Source organism: Pan troglodytes, chromosome 5, assembly GCF_028858775.2.
Source record: "Pan troglodytes isolate AG18354 chromosome 5, NHGRI_mPanTro3-v2.0_pri, whole genome shotgun sequence".
Classification (NCBI taxonomy): domain Eukaryota; kingdom Metazoa; phylum Chordata; class Mammalia; order Primates; family Hominidae; genus Pan; species Pan troglodytes.
The window spans coordinates 180,788,339-180,809,536 of record NC_072403.2 but is presented as its reverse complement, the minus strand read 5'-3'; the positions used below and the strand labels follow the sequence as shown (position 1 = coordinate 180,809,536).

The following is a 21,198-nucleotide window of genomic DNA, read 5'->3' as shown; positions in this document are numbered from 1 at the left end:
ATGGGTGGTTCCAGCCAGGTATCCCCCGGCTCTGCTATGGACATGAGGGGAGTCACTGAAGGTGCCCAGGGGGCCCAAGAGGCCCCTCCTGCCCTCAGAGGCCACTGACATTGTCCAGTGGCCATTCTTTATCACTGTCCAGGGCTACACTTGAAGGGCAGCCTTTTTCAAAAGACCCCGACAGTAGCTCAGGGTAAAGGTAGACCCCTTGCTTTTCCTACACAATTGAACTCCCTGGGCCGGTGGTGGAGGCTGCCGGGAATAAACAGAGGCAGCGGGTACCTTGGGGGACATGTTATAGCTCGGGGGACGCGTTATAGCTCGGGGGACGCGTTACAGCTCGGGGGACGCGTTACAGCTCGGGGGACGCGTTACAGCTCGGGGGACGCGTTATAGCTCATGGGACACATTACAGCTCTAACTATGTCTCCGAGAAGATTCTCTGAAGCCCTCATCCCGCCCTCCCCCCCCGCCCCCGCCTGTGAATGTGACCTTTGGAATCAGGATCTTTGTTGATGTCATCAAGTTAAGATGAGGTCACTAGGGTGGGCCTTAACCCAAGAAAACCGGTGTCCCTCTCAAGAGAGCAGAAGACAGACACACAGAGACAAGGCAGCGGCCAGCGGAGCAGCCATGAGCCAGGGAGCACTGGGGCACCAGAGGCTGAGCGTGGCAGGGAGGAGCCTCCCAAGGCTACCGAGGGAGCACGGCCTGCAGACACCTCGAGATGGGCCTTCCAGACTCCAGAACTGTGAGAAAATAAGTGGTGTATGCTATTTTGTCACAGCAGCCCTGGGAAGCTAACACAGACAGAAACATCCCCTAGGAGATTAGGGGGAGGGAAGGAAAGCTCTTCCCTGCTCTTTCCCTGTCTAGGAACATCCTTTCCAGACCCCGAACCCAAAGTGACCCTACAGATGCTTTCACCATTTTCAAATACTGAAGCCAGAGATAGCTGGTTGTACTTAAATTAATTTGTGTTTGCAGATTTTCCTCATTTGGTTGAATAAAATATGTTCTGTCTGAGAACATTTCAGATGGTAAAAAGGATCTTATATCACTATTTGTGATGTGCCATCCACCATCTAATGTTCAATCAAAAGATTTCTTGAGTAAATAACTGGAAATACTTGTCAAAGTGGTGCAGCATTTGTTTTTCTTTGACATGTGGAATTCCTTTTCAATAGGGTTGGATGTTTAACACTCCCCTTCTCACCTCTTCACTTCCTCACCTCAGTGAAGCAGGTGAAACCAAATTTCTTCTTTTTTTTTTGAGATGGGATCTTGCTACATTGCCCAGACTGGAGTGCAGTGGCACAATCATAGCTCCCTGCAGCCTCAAACTCCTGGCTTCAAGCAACCCTCTTGCCTTGGCCTCCCCAAGTGCTGGGGCCATAGGACCACAGGTACCTGCCATGGTGCCCAGGTTTTCTTATTGGCTTCCTTATTGACTTTCTTTCTTATTGACTTCCTCAGGCCTCCAGTGCAAAGGGAAACCTGGCATTTGAGTGATTGTTTCCTCTTTAGTGCTGAGACTAAAGTCAGAACAAGCATTTCTTATGGGTGACATGGATGCTAAACCATAAAACTCAGGCTTCTCTCTTATGTGTGTGTGCTTGCCCAGGGCTGCTGGAAAGATCTGCTGGCAGCCAGCTCAGCAGCGGATAGGTTAGGATGGCCGGACAGTGATCGGTGATGTGGCTTCAGCAAAATGTGAACTTGGCTGCCTTTTCTTCAAATCTGCAAAACAGAAACCATGAAATCTCTCCTTTTTCTCAAGAAATGTGTATAAAATAAATATAGCAAGTTCATAATTTTCATTAAACATTTAAGTCCCTCAGAAAGAGTAGATGAATCCCTGGTTTCCACAGTGAGGACAAAGCTGAGAAATAAGTTGGTCACTTGGGATCTGTGAAGTCTGGGCTGGACAGACACTGAATTAGGTGCCTGAGACCTAGAAGTAGACACAGCAGCTCTGGGCCGTGAGCAGCCGTGAGCAGCCGTGAGCAGCCATGAGCAGCCAGCTTTGTGCTCCCAGGAGACCCTGGCTCTGAAGAACCAGAAGGCAACAGGTTTCTCTTGGGGAGGTCATTCTCCAGGCCAAGGAGAGGCTGCCTGGCTTTTTCGTGGAGACTGCGTATAACAGAAATACTCCTCCTGGGCCGGTGTTCTAGGAGGGCCAAAGGCAAGTCCCTTCCTCCTACTCGGACCTAGGAGCCCCCACCTGATGTGACTCATGCCTGAGGCGGACGCCAGCAGCCTCTCCAGGCATCCGAAGACATTTGGGGGGTCCACTTCCCAGGAGCAGCCCCTCCAGCGCCTCTCTCGGCCTGTGTGATGTTTTCTGAAGAAAGATGCCTTTTGATCTAAGGGCGGGGGCGCTGAGATCTCTCCATGTCCTCCTTCCAGCCACCTCTGCTCTCTCTCTGCATCCTGGTGCAGAGCTGTGGGCACCGCGTGGCATTGGTGAGTGGCCTTTAGCTTCTTTGGGGAATAGAGATTTAGTTTGTCTTTAAAAAAAAAAAAAAAAGCTCTCTGAAATCACTGTAAAATGATCTCTTCAGATCTGACCAATTCTGGAGGTGATTTCACAGTACTCTACGGTATTTTATCTCATATCCCTCCTAGATGGGCCAGCGGCGTAACCATCTGGAACTCACTGCGCTCATAGGGAACCCCGGGGGTGTTTCCTTCCTACTCGGTTCCTGGCCACCTCGTACCCCTTTGCCTGTGTGTTTCACACTTCTCTCCCCATCCCAGCACTTTGAGAGGCCAAGGCGGGCAGATCACGAGGTCAGGAGATTGAGACCATCCTGGCTAACACGGTGAAACCCTGTCTGTACTAAAAATACAAAAAAATTGCCAGGCGTGGTGGTGGGCATCTGTAGTCCCAGCGTCGGGAGGCTGAGGCAGGAGAATGGCGTGAACCCAGGAGGCGGAGCTTGCAATGAGCTGAGATCGCGCCACTGCACTCCAGCCTGGGCAAAAGAGTGAGACTCCCTCTCAGAAAAAAAAAAATGGTTGAGGCCGCCCAGAGATTCTGATGAGTCAGGAGGAGAAATACCTGTTTGTAACAGGCCTCCTGGGCTCTGCTACAAGCAGTTGGGGCCACCCGTGGAGGAGTCCCCCGGGGTTTTGACCGCGTTCAGACTCTGCACAGGGAGTTTGCAGAGAGGCCTGGTACTGCGTAGGTGCCCACACCAAGAGATGGGCCAGAGGAGGGCTCCCAAACAGACTGGGAGCAAACTCTGTGGTAACCAGAGGTGATCGTAAATTATGAGCTCCATTCATAATTACAACTCTCAGAATAGACAGTCCCAAGGTATAAATAGTTGGCTGCAGGGGAGAGTGGGCAGCTTGAGCTGAGGCTCAACACGCTTACCTTTCAGAAAATACAGGATGGCAGCTGCTTCCTCCTCCTCTCCCATCCACCAGCACAGGCCACTTACTGTTCCTTATGATGCTCCTAGAGAAACACAATATCCATTTCTTTAGCGGGAAGGTAGAGAGAGAGAGGAAGAAAACTACAGGGGACTAGAGTGGTCCGTGGTTTTTTAAACTGCTAAACATCAAAACACAATGATATTCAAATTTCTATAATTAAATAAACACTTCTTACCAAATCTCACCAATTCCATTTCTGAAATATTCCTTCATCCTTCCTCGTTTTCTTCCTCACCTCTGGCCTGGACTTGAGTGAGAGCATTAGAACCATGACTGTCCTCCTACTTCAGAGCTGGGCCCCGAACTCCCCCTCCTCTTCCTCTCTCAGCCCCGCCTCCCAGCCATGCGCCATGCTCCGCAGACCCCTCCTCCCACTGCCTCCCCTGAGCGCAAACTCATCCATCCTGTGGCTCCACTCCGGGGAGCCTGTGCCTGTGCCTCTGGCCAGGCTCGAGGCTCGAGCCCCTGGGAACAGTCAGTCCCTGTCTTTTCCGCACTGGTGCTCACCTTCCTCCTCATGACACTGTGGCTTCGGGGTGGAGGGAGACTGGAGCCCGGGGAACGGCCTGTGTCTGTGTCCAGCACAACAGTTCTTGCACCAGATGAGAAAATATAATTTATCAGTATATCTTAGAAATATTTAAATTATTCTATTTCCTGAGAAAACTAGTCTTCTTGGGCATGAGGCTTTGACAGAAAGATCATCGTCCTGCCATGCCTTCACCAACCTCAGAGCTTTGAAAATGAGGTTTCCAATAGGAGTAAACCTTCCATGGGGCTGGGGCCGCCCAGCAAGGGAAGCAAGAGGTACCCCCACCAAATGGGGAGCCAGTATCTCTGTCTGGTATTTATTCTTAACAGAGTCAAGTCATTATATTAGTATTTGATACGTCAATTTTATTTAGATAACAGATGTGTGCAGTGTCATTTTAAACAGGGGAGAGGAAGCTTTGGGCTTGTGTTAAGCATGCATTTGGTTTTCAGCCACTGTTCATTTCTTATTTGGGAAGGCATCCCCTGGGGTCTCTGGTCCTCGCCCCCTTCCAGCTTCACCCGAGGACACCAGGTGCACTGGAATAGGCTTTTTCAATCTCGACTTTCCAATCACGACCCACAGTCAGCTTATACTGCGTGTAAACAAAGAAGAAATAATAAGGGAGAGGGAGAAAAAAATGCTGACCTGAATGGCTGTGTTTGCTTTTCTTCATTTAAATCCTGCAGGGCTGGAAAAGGGTGGTTGCGGAAAGCAGCAGGGAACCAGGCTTTCCCACAGCTGTGCCCCTGCTGTGTGAAGGCCTCAGCTCCACACACAGGCACTGATTCTCCCCAGGGAGGCTCAGGAGCTGCTAAAAGTGCAGGGTGGTCTCAGCCCCAGGCCGAGGCCTCAGCTCTCTGGGGGAAAGTGACTGCATGTGTGGCAGGCTTGGGACAATTTGGGGTTTATGCAGTATGATTTTATTCAAAAAGAAACGTTTCCTTTAATCAAGCAACAGTCATGCCATCCCTCATGGAGAGCAGCACTGAATCCATGCTGATGGCTCTGGGCTGTGGGGGCTGGGACCAGACTCCCAAGGCCAGGTCAGGGCTGGAGGCACCTGGCCCTGGGCAGCCTCCCTCCTGCACAGATCCCTTCAGGATGGCTGCCCAGGTGGGTGCTGGTTTCCTGCAGGGGCTCGCACCCGCATGGCTGTCTCCCTCATGGGAGGGTTCAGGTAACTGCTCAGAGCCCCAACCAGGGCCTGGTCCTCCTGACAGTGGGGTGCATGCAGGAGTGCAGGGGAGGAGGCTGGAGCCAGCCCATGGCCCTGGGTGCTTTGTTTCTCTGGACTCAATTCACAATGGGTGAAAGGGCAAGGACAGGGCTGTCGTCTCAGGGGGATGCCACAGGTCCAGAGCTAATCCTATAGGTGCCAAGGCAGCCTCTGGAGCTCTCACAATCACAGAGGCTTCAGAGAGCTTTGTGACAATGGGGCCAATTCCAAACTGAGCACAGACTGGGAGGTGCCTGGCAGCCAGGACCTAGAGGCTGCAGCTCCCAGCTTGGGTCTTGGCCTCACTGCTGACTGGCCTAGAGGGGAACACTCAGTGATTTTTGTCTCAGGTAATACTGTCAAGGAAGTGTGTGCTGCCCTCACACCTGGTCTCAGCCAGAAGCCACCTTGGTCACTCAGCAGAGGCTGTTACCAGGCAGTCCCTGGAACTCTCTCCATGACAGAGGCCTTCAGAGAGCTCCATGAGGATGGGGGCCAATTGCAAGCTCAATGCAGCCTGGGAGGTGCCTGGTAGCTGGGGCCTAGAGGCTGCAGCTCCCAGCTTAGGTCTCACCCTAACCACTGACTGGCCTGGAGGGGAACACTCAGTGATTTTTGTCTCAGGTGATGCTGTCAAGGAAGTGTGTGCTGCCCTCATGCCTGGTCACAGCCAGAAGGCACCTTGGTCACTCAGCAGAGGCTGTTACCTGGAGAGGCAGGAGATAGCACTCCAGATGGTTTCATGTCATTTTTAGGAAAAAACCCTTTGACTGGCAGGATGCAGGCAATGACCCACCTTTCCAGTAAGAGCCTACCAAAATAATAATAATAAAGCAGACAAAAGGTACAGATGTCTTCAGAACTTTAAATCACATGGTTGGTTTAGATGCAACATTGGTAAATAATGGGGGAAGGTGAGTGGAGGGGCTGAGGGTCTGCTCCTCACAGCTGCTGAGCTTCTCATAGGAAATATCTGCTCTTCATCACCCCACTCAGCTTGCAGTTACAGAGATATGCAGACAACTAATAGCCAACCCCACCATTCACAGGAGAACATTCCTAGCATTCAAAGCTACATTTACATTGCAGAATCTCTCTGATGGGTTAAGGAAAAGATAGAGAAACCTGTACTGTTTTGGCTAAGAAGCACAACTTGTAATAGAAGAAAAAACAACTTTTTAGATGCCTTATTTCTTTCCATGTAATTTGATAATTAAATTAAGCTTATTCCAAGGGACCCAGGGCAAGACGGAAGTGCAGAGTTTCATATGCAGCTTGAGTAAAACAGGTTTTCAGTGCTGCCATCAAATAATGTGCACATTTACTCCAAATGGGTGATTTTCCATTTTCTGGGCTTTCTATTGGTTCACTACCTGGAACACTTTGGTGCAACAGTTGTTCAGTAAAGGAGGCTAAACTGTCCTCTTTGGTTTCTGCTTTTTATCCTTTCCGTAGGTCAACTGGCAGGGAGCATCCACTCACAAGAGCATCTAGACCTGTTGGTCCATCTCCACTTGGTCATTCCATGGGAAGCACCCACTCACTAGATGTACTATTCCGTTTTAATGCTGCTGATAAAAATATGCCTGAGACTGGGAGGAAAATGAAGTTTAATTGGACTTACAGTTCATCATGGCTGGGGAGCCTCAGAATCATGGCAGGAGGTGAAAGACATTTCTTACATGGTGGCAGCAAGAGAAAAATGAGGAAGAAGCAAAAGCAGAAACCCCTAATAAACCCATTAGGTCTTGTGAGACTTATTCACTATCATGAGAATAGCACTGGAAAGACAGGTCTCCATGATTCAATTACTCCCCCCCCAGGTCCCTCCCACAACACCTGGGAATTCTGGCAGATACACTTCAAGTTAAGATTTGGGTGGGGACACAGCCAAACCATATCACTAGAGAATTTCGACCTGTAGGTCCATCTCCATTTGGTCATTCCATGGGGAGCACCATTCACTAGAGTATCTGGGCCAGAACTCACTTTCCTTCTTGGCTCTCATCTCTGACCTCTTTCTGGCACCTGCCCTGACATGACCCCTGTGGGGTCCAGGGGGAAAAGATGTTTCATATGCCAGCCATGGAGGTCAGCTCTGGTTGCAGAGCTAGCTGGAGAACAGAGCAGAGAAGACCTGGAATGGAGATGGTGCAATGAGATGCTCCTGCCTGCACTGCCTGGGCTCCTACTTGCCTGATAAGTTGTGTGGTCTCAGCATCTGGAGTTGGTGCCACATTTTCTCTCACTGTTCCTCACCCTTCCACTTTAAGAAGCATTAGGTTTCCCATCATCCTCCTTTTATACTCCATGAGCAATTTTGTCTTCATTTCCTTCCTATCCTTTAGGCCTGCATCTATTCCTCCTGTCTTTGCCCAGTTGAAGTAGAAAACATCTAGTCCACTGTTCTTGTTTTTCAAATGTGGACTATATTAATACTATTCTTAGGAGGCTAAAGTCCTAGCACAATTTTTTTAATACTGTATTTTTATTTTTATGCTAATCTAAACCTAATTACTTTTACTAGTTATGATGACAAAACTTTTTCTACAGTGAAAACGTGCAGTTAAACAGTATCCCTGCAGGCTAAACCTCTGCTTCTTATGTATCCTCAGAGAAGTGCAGAGAAGATCTATATATTTTCCACATTTAAAAATGCTCGATGTTACATTCTCACAGACCCCATCCTCTTGGTCACTATTTAGCACTTGGCCTTTTGAAGAACTTTAGGGTTAGTGAGGAAAGGACACTGGGAACTGGGTGCTCCCCAAGCACACGGTGGCGTTCCCGTACCTCACAACAGCACTGTGAGCAGGGATGTGTGTGTCTCTGGGGCTGCCCTAGCAAAGCACCACAAATCGTGTGGCATATAATAACCAAACTGTGTTTGCCTAAAGCTCTGGAGGCTACAACTCTGAAATCTAAGTGTGGGCAGAGCCGTGCCCTCTGCGAAGGCTCCAGGGCAGAATCCCCCTGGCTGCCTCCAGCTTCTGGCATTTACTGGGGACTCTGGGTGTGCCCTGGCTTGGGGCTGCATCACTCCAGTTGTGTGGCATCTTCTCCCTGTCTTCATAATGCCTTCCCTCTGTGTGTGTCTCTCTGTGCCCAAACTTCCCCTTTTTATAAGGATGCCAGTTATATTGAAGTAGGATTCAATCTAATAATACCATTTAATTTGGTTATCTCTATAAATACCCTATCTCTAAATAGACTCCTATTCTGAGGTCCTGGGGATTAGGACTTCAACATATGAATTTTGGAGGCACATAATTTTTCCCATAGCAATAGGGATTCTTCTTCTTTACAGATGAAGAAATTGAGGTTCAGGGTGTTTAGGCAAGTCCTCAGTCAATGCAGCTCCTAAGTTCCAGAACCAGGCCCCAGACCCTACCTGTCTAACCTCAGAGTCTGTGTTCTCTGTAACATGCAGCTGTCTACTCATAGGCTATTCAAGTTGGAAGGGATTTAATGCTCTATCAAAAAAAGAAAGAAAGAAAGAAAGAAATCTCTTTCCAACATTCAGGTCTCTGTATCAGAGAGAGTCTTTTTGCAACTTAGAGAAAGGCACTCTTTTTGGGTGGAAGTACAGAAAAGATTCTGCTTTCTCTAGGTGGACACCGTTCAGCCCGAGCAGATAGACTTACCTGATGTGTAAATGTGACAGCCCAGTCTTCATGTCAGGTGCTGTACATTCCATCCCTGTCCTCAAAAAAAAAAAAAAAAAAAAAAAAAGAAAAGAAAAGAAAAGAAAATTAACCCAGGCAATTTCAACCCTGACCTCGAATCAGGTGGAAGACAGGAGAAGGATCTTCCACACTTCAAATGCAGGGCAGGCACAGACAAGAGGTTTCTGCCTAATTGCTGCTCAACCCAAAGGCATCTGCAAAGTCCACAGCTGATGACACAATGAGTGTCTGCATCCCTCACCAGCCACATTTCTAATCTTCCCTGCATGAACCATGGGAGCGGAAACTCACAAACAAGGTTCCCAGAGAATACTATATAAACGTGGACTAATATTTGTTTCTTTAGGGATTCTGAATTCTTTCTATATCCATGTCTTCACATTCTTTATTACTGATCAAACCAGATTTTATCAGAGTAGAAGATGTGTATGATATGCTGTTCTTGCATTGCTCTCAAGAAACTCCTGAGACCAGGTAATTTATAAAGAAAAGAGGTTTAATTGGTGCACAGTTCTGCGGGATGCACAGGAAGTATGGCGTGGGCATCTGCTTGGTTCCGGGGAGGCCTCCAGGAGCTTTTACTTATGGCCAAAGGTGAAGCAGGAGCAGGGGCAAATGAGAGACAGGGTGGGCACTACACACTTCACACAACCAGGTCTCGGGAGAACTCACTCGCTCAAGGACAGAACCAAGGAATGAGGGATTACAATTCAAAATGAGATTTGTGTAGGATAAACATTTGTGAATGTCAAATTCCCGAAGTAATTATGGAAAGTTTCTCTGCCTCATCTTTGCCCCACTCTCTCATACCAGGCCAGCCCAGGGCATCCCCACCGCTTCCTGCACCTGTGCCACGGCGTTGTCCTTCTGTGAACACTGGCTGGGGCTGTCTTCTTTGCTCAGCCCACCTGGGGTCGGGGGATGTCCAGGTGTCTCTTTTCCTGTCTGCAGTGAGCCCTTGGGGCAGTTCCCAGGTCTCACCCATCTTTGTGCACCTCTTACCCAGCTAGAGGTTTGTCAAGTTGTAGGCACTTCAGGAAGACTTTGAAAACATAATTGAGCCTGGCACAGTGGCTCGTGCCTATAATCCCAGCAGTTTGGGAGGATGAGGTGGGTGGATCACTTGAGGCCAAGAGTTTGAGACCAGCCTGGCCAATGTGGTGAAACCCTGTCTCTACTAAAACTACAAAAATTAGTTGGGCATGGTGGTTCATGCCTGTAATCCCAGCTACTCAAGAGGCTGAGGCACAAGAATTGAATTGCTTGAACCTCGGAGGTTGCAGTGAGCCGAGATCAGGCCACTGCACTCTAGCCTGGGAGATAGAGTGAGACTCTGTCTCAAAAAAAAAAAAAGAAGAAGAAGAAGAAGAAGAACAAAAAGATAATAACATATAACATAATTGGATTTTTTCTTTCCTGGAACTTCTTCATGACCTTTTATTCTCAGAGAACAACCATGCCTCAAACACCATTATCTGTCACATTGAAATCCCTCAATTTAATGAAACAGGCATTTTGGAAGCACATTCTATGTGTAGACATCAGGTTAGGAGATACAGGTTATGCAAAAGTGAACACAATGTCAGCCCACATCACCATCCATGTAAGCCAGGATGGCGGGAACCCTCCCCTGGTGGACCCATATGTGTAAACCAAGATGGCGGGAACCCTCTCCTGGTGGACCCATCCGTGTAAACCAGGATGGTGGGAAACCTCCCCTGGTGGACTCATGTGGGTTTGGAGCCTGCTGCATGGGTGTCGGGACCAGGAAGCATGGAGACTTTGCAGCAGTGTGTCTGGATGCCACACGGGCCCCTGGGGGACTCATGTGGGTGTGGAGCCTGCCACACAGGTTTTGGGACCGGGAAGCATGGAGACTTTGCAGCAGTGTGTCTGGATACCACATTGGCTTCCCAGGGCTGCCACCGAAGCAGACCACAGCCTGAATGCCTGAGAGCACAGGGACGTGTCCTCGCACAGCTCTGGAGGACTGAGGTCTGTCGTCAAGGTGCCATGAGGCCCCTGGCCTCCTCTAAGACTCTAAGGGAGGGCCCCTCCAAGTCTCTCCAGCTTTGGGGGTAGCACCCGTCCTTGAGGTTTCTCGGCTTGTGGATGCATCATTCCCACCCCGCCTCCATGGTTACACGGCCTCCTCCCCAGTGTCTGGATCTCTTCCCCTCCTATAAAGACGCCAGTCACACTGGACCAGGACCCACCCTAATGACTCAGCCTGATGACAGCTGCAAAGACCCTGTTTTCAAATGGGGCCATGTTCACAGGTTTCGGGGTTAGGAATAACACAAATCCCACACACCTTTGTAGGAAGCACAGTTCCACCCACTTCGGGTCACACCATGTCACTCACACCATGTCACTCACACCATGTCACTCACACCGTGTCACTCACACTGGGTCACTTACACTGTTTCACTCACACTGCACTTTCACCAATCCCCAAGTTCAAAATGAAATCACAGAGAACCATCACAGAAGAGAGTATATTTTTTCTGCCACTCTTTACCCTTAAGAAACTAAAGAATTAAGAAAAGTCTCCAAAAATATTGATTCCAGCAGCACTTCATGTGAGGTGTCATTGCAAGCCCAAACCTTAAGTTCCTGAGCTTTGACCTGGTAAAACTTCCCATAGGACTCAAGAAAATCACCATTTCAGGAAAAGGTATAAAACATTTTGCCACAGTATTATTTGTAGTACTAAAAAATAAGAATTTTTAAAAATAAGAAAGTGTTCATATGTTCAATGAGAGTAAAGAATAACTTTATCGTGGGGGAATCACAGATTGGGCTCCATTACTTACAAAGTAATACTGGGTGGGGCGGGAGGGAACAAAGACTAAAATTGTGTATACAGAATAATCTCAATTATATAAATATGTGTATAAAAAGCCTGACAGGAAATGTTAACAGTAGGTTCTCTCTGGGTGGCAGAAACAGAAGTTATTTAAATTTCTTCCATATCCTTGCCTGCACTTCCTTAAATCAACAGTAAACATAAATTAGATTTACATGGAACAAAGGCGGGAAGTATTATTTCAAAGTAAATATGGGTCATTTTCTGACAGCCACACGTAGGAAAAATGGCGGGAAATGGTCCAGTGCAATTGTGGCTTTTTGTTGGCTCTGCAGGATGAGTGGATGATGTGACCGCCCAGATGAAAGAGCTCCGAATCCACTCAACGGACGACAAACTGAGAAAAATCAGTGAAAAGAACAGCACTCCAGGCCCACCTTGAAACGCGTGTCTTTGAAGTTTTAAGTGAGGCTGGGTCGCATCTGACAGCGTGCGCCGCCGTGGGGAGGCTGCCTGAGCTGTCTTCTGGCCTCTGGGCCTTCCAAAAATGAACGTTTTAACATCAACGTGGCCATGGACCCACCTGCTGTATGAGCTGCGGTTGCGCGTGTGATTTTCCTCTGTGAGGCAGGAGGCAGGATAGCCTGGGAAGGGCTGGGGGCCTGGAGGAGGTCGGCAGAGACCCGGCCGTGCATGCGAATGGATGCAAGGGGAGCACTGACTGACTCTCGCACACACGTTCAGCCTCCTTCCAGGTGCTGCTCCTTCTCTATCTGGACTCCACTCTCCCCCAAATCCCAGGATATGTCTCCAAGGGAACATTTCATTCTTTCCTCCTCAACCCCCCCAAATGCCCTTGGAGACCCTCAGTTCTCAGCTGACGGCTTTTCCTCTTGGTGACACGCGGCACCTGCTTTGGGGAAAATGCAGAAGCCACCAAGCTTCCTGAAACATCTTCAATTTTCCCTCTGACAGATGGAAACACCCCCACTCCTGTTGAAGCCCAGGGCCACCCCTCTGGGCATTGCACAGACACCAGGCATAGCGGAATCCCTTTCCCGGACTCCAGAGTCGTGCCCCTGAAATCTGTCTATCCCACAGCCTCCACTTCCCTGCCAGACATATTACCTCAATAGCAGAGACCAAGCTTTAACCTCTTCTACGTTAAAAAATAACAATAATAAAGCTCCTGCCTTAAAAACAAGGATGTCCTGCCTTCGTCCTCTCCTCTCCTTCTCAAGGCAGGCCATGGAGAGACTGCCCACCTCCCCGTGCCCACATCCCCATGCCCACCTCACCGTTCCCACCTCCCCACACCACTTCCTCCCCTGGCTGCCACTGAGTCTGCTGTTCCCTCCACTTGGCACGACTCTCTAAATCTCACATAGCTCACTCCTTCTTCAGATCCAGGCATCAGCCCCAGGCTGCCTCCTCAGCCCTCTGCCTAAAAACACTGGGCTGCCCGGCCCCATGGCTGCTGGTCCTGTTTCCATTTTAATTTCCATTGCAGCCCCTGGCGCTATCCGAGATTACTTATCCACCTGTGGGTGGTGTGGCTCCTGCCTCTTTCCACTGGAGGGTCAGCTCCGTGAGGTTGGAGTCTCCAGCTTGTGCGTGCAACCCGGCCCCAGGAGGGTGAGTGCACCTGTTGAAGGGAGGATGGATGAGCTGGCGGTGACAGAAGCAGCCAATTCCCAGTTCATGTTTTTTGCCTTATTATTGCTTAGCCACATCCCCAACAACTCTAAGTCAATGAAGTTAAAAAAATAAAAACCATGACGCAAGAACCAGGGCATTCTCTTTTAAAAATAGAATTCATGTGCCTTCTTAGTTTTTCACACTTGATTTAATGAGCTCACTCAAGAGAATTATGAAACCTAAAACCCGTCAGCCCAGCTCTCAGCCTTCCCGAGTTCTGCTGGCATGTGCGGTTCTGTGGAGCCTGGGATGGCGGCCACAGGAGATGCCAGCCCTGCGCCTTCAGACAGCAGCCCAGCTCGACGGGACCTGGAAGAGCATGGTGTGGAAACTGAAAAAATGCAGCTGCATCGTTGTCATCATCCCTATCACCTCATCATCTTCATCATCACCTCCTCCTCCTCATCATCCTCATCGTTATCTTCATCCCCATCTCCTCCTTCTCATCATCATCCTCATCATAATCATCTTCATCACCATCCTCTTCCTCCTCCCCATCATCCTCAACATCATTTTAATCACCATCCTCCTCCTCCTCATCCTCATCATCAATCGTCTTCATCACCATCCTCTTCCTCCTCACCATTATCCTTATTATAATCTCCATTACCATCCTCCTCATCATCATCATTCTCACCGTCATCTTCATCACCATCCTCCTCTTTCTTCTCCCCATCATTGTCATCATCAATCATCTTCATCACCATCCTCTTCCTCCTCCCCATCATCCTCATCACCATCTTCATCCCCATCTCCTCCTCCTCATCATCATCCTCATCATAATCTTCATCACCATCCTTTTCCTCCTAACCATCTTCCTTTTTATCATCTCTATCACCATCCTCCTCCTCCTCATCATTCTCACCATCATCTTCATCACCATCCTCCTCCTCCTTCTCCCCATCATCGTCATCATCTCTTTTACAGTCCTCCTCCTCCCCATTATTCTCACCATCATCTTCATCCCCATCCTCCTCATCTTCCTCACCATCATCCTCATCATCAGTCATCTTCAACACCATCCTCCTCTTCCTCACTGTCCCGAACATCACATCCATCACCATCCTCCTCCTCGCCATCATCCTCATCATCTTCATCACCATTGTCCTCCTCCTCATCATTATCTTCATCACCATTGTCCTTCTCCTCCTCCTCACCATCATCCTTATCATTAATCATCTTTATCACCATCCTCCTACTCCTCACCATCATTCTCACCATCATCTTCACCACTATCCTCCTCCATCACCCCATTGTCCTCGTCATCATCTTCATCACCATGATCCTCCTCCTCCTGATCATCTTCTTCACCATCATTCTCCTCCTTCCTATTATCCTCATCATCTTCATCACCATGATCCTCCTCCTCCTCACCATAATCTTTATGATCATCTCTTTCTCCATCCCCCTCCTCTTCACCATCATCCTCACCATCATTTCCATCACCATCATCCTCCTCCTTCTCCCCATCATCTTCATCATCATCTCTATCACCGTCTCCCTCCTCCTCCCCATCATTCTCACCATCATCTTCATCCCTGTCTTCATCTTCCTCCTCCCCATCATCCTCCTCATCATCTCTATCACAATCCCCCTCCTCATCATCATTCTCACCATCATCTTCATCTCTGTCATCCTCCTCATGATCATCATCCTCATCATCATCATCCTCATCATCATCTCTATCACCATCTCCCTCTTCCTCCCCATCATTCTCACCATCCTCTTCATCCCTGTCCTCCTCCTCAACATCATCATCATCAATGATCTTCATCACCATCCTCCTCCTCCCCATCATCCTCATCATCATCTTCATCACCATCATCCTCCTCCTCCCCATTATTCTCATTATCTCCAATACCATCATCCTCCTTCTCCCCATCATCTTCATCATCTTCATTACCATCACCCTCTTCCTCCTCACCATCATCCTCATCATCTTCATCACTTTCCTCATCATCTTCATCACCATCATCATTATCCTCATCCTCCCTCTCCTCACCATCATCCTCATCATCAATCATCTTCATCACCATCATTACCCTCCTCATCACAAACATTTATTGAGCACTTAATCAGTGCAGGTCCCTTGGTAATTGAGCCCCACGAAGCTCCATGTGAAGCCAACATCAGAGCTTGGAAAGACCAAGTAACTTACTAAGGTTCCACAGCTGCTAAGGCCTGACCCAGGACAAGATTGAGATGCCCAACCTGTGCCATTGGCTATGCTGCCATGCTGCTGCAGTCCTGGAGGAGGTTCCCTGTGCCAGAGAAAGAGGCCTTCTCTTTTCTTTCTGCCCAATTATGTGTTGTGGGTGCAATGGCATCTGTAAGGAGCACATCCCCCTGCATGGGCGTGACCACAGATGACTGGACGGGCACTTGGCCAGGCTCTGAGGCAGAGATGGTCCCGTCATTGGCTTCAGCAGTAAACTGCAGTGTCATTTAAAGCTGGGTTCTCTGAATCCCAGGGACTGGACAGGGTGTCCCTGGCCACTAGGGGGCTGGGCATGGGAAGCAGGAGGCTGGTAAGAGCAACCAGCCTCCATACCCTTTGCCCAGTCAGCCCCAGTGTGATGTGTGTCTTATGCTCCAGGCTTCGTTGTCAGATTGAGTTGGGGCACAGATTCCATGGTGAAGATGTTTGAAAGCTACTAAACCTGATGATCTTTAAGGGCATTTTTTTTATTTTGATAAATAAAAAGTTTGATTTAGGTCCAAGTATCCATTATTTTACCAACTCCAAGTAACCACTAAGTAGCTGTGAAGGGTCAGCTCTGGTGCAGCACCAATGATGTGCACAGCCAGAGGGCAGAGCTGCAGAATCTGTATCTGACAGAAGACCCTCGGGTGAAGTGCAGATGGTGCCTGAGGTTTTAGTACTTGGAAAAATCCCAGAGAGATGAAATAAATATTTCCCTCTATAGGATATATGCAGCTAGAAAATGTAAATCTTCAGGTGGTCTTTAAAATTAAGAGATACATTTTTTAATAGAATGAGCTTAGAATTGCAGATTGCATAGAGAGACCAGACACAGCAGTTCACCACCATGACTAGGCACCTGGCTCGGTCCTGCTCCTGCATGAACCCTGCTAGGATGGTTTTCCTCCTGGCCATTAGCCCAGTGGACGTGCTTAGAGCTTTTCTGTTTCTGCTTACAGGCCAGTTTGTCCACTGAGGAATCCTCGGCTCTGTCTTCTCCTGTGCCTCCAGTTTCCCCACATCCTGGCCACGTTGTGCTGTAGCTCTCTGCATGTGTGTGTCTCTCCTTGCTGTGCTGTAGCTCTCTGCACACACGTGCCTCTCTTCCCTGAGCTGGACGGCCTCTGCCATGTGCACTGTGCATGCCTGTGCTGTTCCCTTCTGACTCTCTCGGGGCTACCACAATGCAGCCTGACACCTGCTAGATGTCCAGTGTGCAGCAAACAAGTATTAACAATTAAGGACAATGACCTGCATTCTTGTTGAACAAAACTGTGTATTTGAAAGTCTTCAAAATGATTTCAAACCAACAGAAAGTGATTGGCAAGCAATTTTTGACAACAGATTTTTGAGTTTAGTTTCTCCCGAGGGTCCAGCTTCTATATCTATATTCAGATTCATCCCTACAGGAGATTGGAGTTTGGCATCAGTGAGCTATCAGAAAAGGCAAATGTCAGTGGAGGCTTCCTGATGTGGTGGTGAGAGTCAAGGCATTAAATCAGCCAAACTGGAGCCAAGCCGCCCTCTGCTGTAACGCCACTGTGACCCCAATTGGGTCTCCAGCCCTGCAGCTCTCCCAACACTGGGCCAGTGACTCCCACTGCAGGGCATGGAGGCCCAGGCACCTGCTCCAGTGAGGCAGAGCTTGGCAAGGGCTTCTCAGAAGACAGATGGGCATTCACCCTCCTTCCTGTCCTAAATTCCTCATTACACTTGCAGCAAAATCCCAGGCCACTCCAAGAAGCTCTGGCTATCTGCACAAGTTAGAAAGTCATTAGGAATGTAGAGATTTGTCTATTCTGAAATATTACAACATACTTACTTCAAACATGGCATTTCCAAAATGGCTTTTCTATGAGAGAAGTGACCCACGCCTGCCCTCTTGTCCCCTGACTCCCCCACACCCAGCACCCCGAGGCCCCCAGAGATCTCCCACCTCGTTTCTGTGTCCTCCTTCCAGGGGAGTCTCAGGACCTCCAGACTTCCGAGGCTGTCTCTGCCTGGCATGCTGTGTCAGCTCATCTCAGAGAGAGAAGCTCTGATCTTCCAGGTGCAAAGGCCACAAACCTCTGGTGAGTGTCACCTTCACCTGCCAAGGTCCCCAGGGCCAGTCATTCTCACTGCCCCGCTATCTCTGAGGCTGCACTGCACCACCCTCGTCCTGCATCCTTGCGGACTCCTGTGTCCCTCGGCCACTTGGCCCATGTCCTCCCATAGCTAGGGCAGTGCCTGCCATCTCGTCATCTGCCTGAGACCTTCTCCCCTCCTCATGATCAGGGCCATTCCCTTGGGGTCTTGGAACCACATCCCCCTTCCCTGACAGCCACAGGGGCTCCTGACTGTTCCCAAAACAGGCCAGGCAAGCGCCGGCCTCAGGGTCTTTGCAGGCACTGCCCCTGTGCCTGGAGGGTGTCTGTCCCACAAGCAGCAGGACAACCCAGATATCCCTCCTCTGGTCCATTATGGGAGCCTCCGCTCTGCCCTCCCTGGTGCTCACCAGTGACTGTGCACTCTGCGTGTTTGGTGCCACTGTCCTTCTCACTGGCATAGAAATGCCTCCAGGGAGAGATTCTGCTCTGTCCAGCGGCTGTGACTCAGGGGCACAGAATTAATGAGTTGGGCTGAGGAACGCGGCTGCTGGCAGAACCCTTCTCACTGTAGCTTCATATCTGGTAGAAACCTTTTTCTTTTTCTTTTCTTTCTTTCTTTCCCTGCATATTAACTTAAAAAGGGGGGCAATGAAGAGAAACAGTTCCTGGAACTAAGAGGCACTTGATATTGTTATTATGAATAATGAGTATAAAGCTTTCATTCACTGTAAATATCACATGTGTAAATGCAGAAGAATCCACGTTGCAGACGGGAGGGCCAGTGCTGGTGGAGCTAAGATAAATGCAGGAGAATCCGCGTTGCAGACGGGATAGCCAGCCCTGGAGGAGCTAAGAAGGGCGGGAGGGAGATGAAGGTGTCTCCCTCTGCCTCACTAGCTTTGAAGAAAAGTTTATTTTTTTAAATGTGCAATTCTCCCATGGAAATTGGTCAAAGCTGCAATTCAACATCTGACCTCTGGGGCGTTAGAATAGTCAGAAGGACACTGTTTTTTTTTTGTACTAGTTCTCTTTTTAAAGTTTATTTTTGTTCCAAAATGTGAAGTCATTAGAAGCAACTTAATTGCAAGATTCAGTGGTTCACCTGAGCAGGTTTACTAAACTCTAGGCTAATCTTCTCCAGCCCTGCCAACCATTCAGCTTGAAAGCACATTTGGTGCCTCAATAGACACATAGATTTTTCCTGGACAAGGTTTTTATGGTTCCGTTTCATAACATTTAACTACATGTTTGATGAAGAAACCACAAAACCTCATGAACCCATATGCAATAATGTCAGATGAAATCTGCTGATTTTGTTCTCGGCTTCAATAACACCATATGACTTCAGCCAAAACCGTAGAAATTAAGACAGAAGCTAAACTTGAGACCAAATGACCATTTGGAGACGGCACTGACTGGCGTGCGGGGCTGATGGAGCCGTTCCCGTGACCACCCTGTATTCACAGGACATTTGTTGGGCCTGGAAAGGTGACTGGCTTGAGGTTGTCACGCGGTTGCCGGTGGGATTGCAGGCTTTGCTGTGAGATTACAGAAAATCTATGGTTTGATCAATATTCTGAGAAGTATAAAAACCCAGTAAATGGAGCCCTTTGGAGATGGGGTCCCTCACAGCCCCGTGTGGCTCAGATCCCTCCCTCTAGGCAAAGGGCACTTGCCCAGCCAAGCAGCGAGAGAGGAGAGACAAACACCCAGCACTGTTTTCAGGGTGATACTCACCAAAGGCAATAGCTTCCTTGAGAAGGTCGCCTTGGATTATGAAACTCAGTTCACCCGTTCCTGTGAGGAAATGGAACTTGAATGCAAATCCCAGCCCACAGACCATTCAGCCGGTGGAGTTCTGTGCATCCGGCGTTCAACCATCTCGCTCAGTGGTTGTTATAAAAACAGTGTCCAGCAATGATGCCTCAGAGCCAGCTGGCCCCCTGAATTTCCTGCATGCCTTTCTTTCATCCCAGGGTGAAGAGGGTGGACTTGGGACACACAGCACCTGCGTGGGGGTGGGCAGGAGAGCGGATGTCCCCATGGCACCGTGATGAGGACCTGCTGGCTCTCTGTTACCTTGGGCAGGAATGAGGCTGGCTGAGGGACGAAGTGCATCTGCAGGTGTGGTGTTTGGGTAATTCGCTCTGTGCTCCCTTACTCTCCCCCAGGAGGCCCCTTCACCCGCACCCACTGAAGCCCTGTGAAGAGTTCTGACGAGATTCAAAGGCAAGTTTTCCAGTGAGCATCAGTCTCCAACTCAAAAGCAAATGCCTCCCTGACCCCTGACTGGCCACCTCCCAGGGCCCCACCTGAAGACCCCTCCTTGCCTGCCTTTCCTGCTTTCAACTGAGAAAGGATACAAAGAAGGAGGGAGGGGAAGAGATGAGAGGAAAGTCAGCGAGGAAGTTTATTGGAAATCATCAAAGCAAGTCATGTTCTGCGTCCTTCTTCTGAGCAGACGGGGGGCTCTGCGTCTCCATCTCAGCCTCTGCGGGAGGGCAGGGGCCATGACCTTGCGGCATGTGCTGGTGACAGGGACCTTGCGAGATGACAGACCTGGGTTTAGAGATGGAAAATGGTCACAGGTGGTAGATGGCACGGAGCCAGCATTCCATGTAGCAGCCCCAGATGCTCCCAATCCTGCCCTCTGTCCACCGCCTCGTGCCCCACGCCCCCTTCCATCAAAGTGCACGGCTCTAAGAGAGTCTCCCACTCACCTAGCCAGGTCTCCCAGTTCCATCACCTTGCCCGGATCCACCCACACATTTCCCCGAAGACTGCAACCCTGACTTCAGGAACCAGCGGCTCCTTTGCTCTCACACATACTTTGTCTCCCTGTGGCTGGACCTGTCCTTCCAAATTTTACATCATGGCGACATCTCACTGGTTCTCCATGGAGCTTCCATTCAATTTCTAATTTTGAACTGACTGTGTCTCTGTTTTCTGGAAATAGCAGTTATATTTATTTATGACACAATATAACAAGCCTAGACTTTCAAGATGATGTCAAGCAGAAGTCCACTGCCCTAATAAATGTCAAGAGGGAAACGCAGAGAACAAGAGGCAAAGTGATGTCACCTCAAAGTTGCCAAAGCGATGCTATTGCCAGTGGACTGGTCCAAAAGTAATGGAAAATCCTTGCCTGGGTGGCCCAGGCTTATCATCAGTGTTCTGTCTCAGAGTCCTTCTCTTAACTGCCCTACACTGACCTCCACAACTTCTTCCTCATAACAGAAATATCAAATCTTAAATATAATTCCAGAGAGGCATTTAGTAAATGAAAAGACCGTACTAAGTGAAAATGCAAAAATATTTATGTAACTGATATCATGAATTTAAATAATGGCTGTAGTAAGTGTTCATGCTGAATTTATTACTGGAAATATGTCATTATTTTAGACACTGAAAGATTAAAAATAAAGAGGACATTGAATGCATACTCTCATTTTTATGTCAATATTTTAATAACCACAAGCATAACTTACATTGATTGATGGGCCTAAGCTACGCCAGG

The 21,198-nt window shown here is 48.9% G+C and overlaps 1 long non-coding RNA gene across 1 annotated transcript; it reads left to right on the top strand.

Moving 5' to 3' along the window:
* Window positions 1–535: 535 nt before the first annotated feature.
* On the top strand, window positions 536–6,949 carry LOC107975410 (uncharacterized). The gene is made up of 3 exons (XR_001718932.3): window positions 536–751; window positions 1,625–2,466; window positions 6,651–6,949. It is a non-coding gene; the product is annotated as an uncharacterized LOC107975410 (long non-coding RNA).
* The last annotated feature ends 14,249 nt before the right edge of the window (window positions 6,950–21,198 follow it).